This window comes from Chionomys nivalis, chromosome 21 (assembly GCF_950005125.1).
Source record: "Chionomys nivalis chromosome 21, mChiNiv1.1, whole genome shotgun sequence".
Taxonomy (NCBI): Eukaryota; Metazoa; Chordata; class Mammalia; order Rodentia; family Cricetidae; genus Chionomys; species Chionomys nivalis.
This window is the reverse complement of record NC_080106.1, coordinates 29,297,581-29,300,108: the sequence shown is the minus strand read 5'-3', so window position 1 is coordinate 29,300,108 and position 2,528 is coordinate 29,297,581. Positions and strand designations below refer to the sequence as shown.

At 48.1% G+C, this 2,528-nt stretch overlaps 1 pseudogene; it reads right to left on the bottom strand.

Moving 5' to 3' along the window:
* Positions 1-329: 329 nt before the first annotated feature.
* Positions 330-1,640, bottom strand: LOC130863622 (fructose-bisphosphate aldolase A-like; annotated as a pseudogene).
* Positions 1,641-2,528: the final 888 nt, after the last annotated feature.

The window sequence follows — 2,528 nt, the reverse complement described above, 5'->3', positions numbered from 1 at the left end:
AATCGCACGTGATATGAGTTAGAAGAATAAACACAGGAAGCAATATCGACGAAACTCAAGAATGCTGTTTTTAGAAGCCATACCCCAAACATTACATATGTGCTGTTTCATTCTCTATACATTGATACAACAGGTAAACCTAGCTTATGGTAATTGATGTCGAAATAATTAATTGCCCAGGAGAGTTGGGACTGGCTGCAAGCTGACCACCATAATAGAATAGATAAAGAAGAAACATGTTCAGAGTGGATAGATGGACCTTGGCCACACAGTTAAAAAGCAAGAAGCCAGAGGTTTGACCTGTAATTTCTTTTCTTTTTTTTTTTTCTTCGCCATTAAATAGTTGTTTATTGGCAGTGGGCTGGAAGGGATGGCAGAATTAGCATTCGCAGACAACACCACACCAGTCACAAGGGCAGCAAGAGTGATGGATGGGAAAGCCTGAAGGCCCCCTCTTCAAAAGCAAGTGGGTAGGCGGGGGCCTGGAGTGTTGATGGGGCAGCCTTAGATCACCTCTGCTTAGTAGGCATGGTTAGAGATGAAGAGAGATTCGCTGGCTGCGGCTCCAGACTGACCACTTGGGGTGTACTTTCCTTGACAAGCAAGGCTGTTGGCCAGGGCTCGCTTGATATATTCCTCTTGGGCAGCCTTCAGATTCTCCTTCTTCCCGCCCCAGGCTTTCAGAGCAGAGGCCTGCAGGGCTCGGCCATAAGAGAAAGTCAAGGCCCATGGCTTCAGCAGTGGGCACTTGTTGATGGCATTGAGGTTGATGGACGCCTCTTCCTCGCTCTGCCCTCCAGACAGGAAAGTGACTCCAGTGACAGCAGGGGGCATTGTGCGAGCAGGGCTGTGACAGTTGCCATGGCAATCTCCTCATTGGAATACCTCTGGGTACAAGCATGGCCTGGGGTGACCATGTTGGGCTTCAGCAGTGTGCCTTCCAGATAGACATGGTGGTCACTCAGAGCCTTGTACACAGCAGCCAGTATCTTCTCGGTTACGTACTGGCAGCGCTTTAGGTCATGGTCTCCATCAGGAAGGATTTCAGGCTCCACAATGGGTACAATGCCATTCTGCTGGCAGATGCTGGCATAACGGGCCAGAACATTGGCATTTTCCATGATGGCAAGGGCTGAAGGAGTATGCTCCCCAATCTTGAGCACACAGCGCCATTTGGCAAAGTCAGCTCCATCCTTCTTATACTGGGCACAGCGTTCTGACAGCCCATCCAGCCCTTGGGTGGTGGTCTCACCATTGGTTCCTGCCAGGGGTACCACGCCTTTATCTACCTTAATGCCCACAACACCGCCCTTGGACTTGATAACTTGGGGGAAGGGACGTCCATCATCCGTCTTCTGGTAGAGTGTTTCGTGGAAGAGGATCACCCCCCCCAATGCAGGGGTTCACAGGGTCATCAGCAGTTAGCAGCAGCTGGCGGTGGAGGCGCCTGTTCTCTTCGGTGTTCTCAGTGCCAATGGACTGCAGCCGCTTAGCAATGCTTCCAGTGGACTCATCTGCAGCCAGGATGCCCTTGCCCGGAGGCACAATTCGGTGAGCAATGTCAGACAGCTCCTTCTTCTGCTCCGGGGTTAGAGCTGGGTATGGGTAGGGCATGGTGTCAGTGGCAGCACGTTCCTGGCACAGGAGGGGGTGAGTCTGCCGGCTATGGCGGTGAGTGAGCGAAAGGTCGGAGGACTAAACGCGGATAAAGTCACCAGAACCCCGATCTGCCTCACCTGTAATTTCTACCATAAAAATTAAGTCAAAATGGAATTGGGCCCTGGGAATTAAGAAACTGCAGGAGGTTCCATGTTGGGGGTGAAAATAAACAGCTCCAAAAGGCCTGACCTGCTCTTCCAACTGACAGTCCAGGTAACTGGGGCACAGCTAACATCTCCTCATGGATATTTCCTGGTTTCTTTTCCTTAAGTTGCTATGGGCAAAAACAGAGACAGATCTAGAATTTGTCTTTCCAATTCTCTTTCCGGAACTTTTTTTCAGCGATGTCTTTTTCTCTCAACAAAGGTGAACATTAAGACCTAGAATCTGAGCATATGGCATATGACCAGGGGCTCTGCTGGAAGAGGTTGGTTTGCCAGTGTGAAGTATGGTGAGGTCATAAAGGATATAGTGACCAAACCAGAGTTTCACTGAAGATGTTTAGTAAATAATCCAGGAGAAAGAAGGGTGCAAAGACATGAAGGCTTGCAAGACTTCAGAGATGTGAACTAACAGGATCCTGTGGAGCAAGAGTAAACCTTAGAAAAAGCAAATCAAAATTTGGTGATTGTGATAAAATTATGCTTGTTATTGATGTAAAGGTTCTGTGAGGATCTACCTTTGCAGAGAAGGGGGGGGGGTTTGTCTACTAAGGGATTCTTCTGAGATTTGAGGTTCTGCTACCTTCTCGGCTTGGGAAACATATCTAACTCCATAGAAAGAGAGAAAGAAAGAGTGCAGAGGTCTTATGAGGTTGAGAAGTGTTTTTTTTTTTTTTTTTTTTTTTATACAAGGATGAAAAGTTTAAT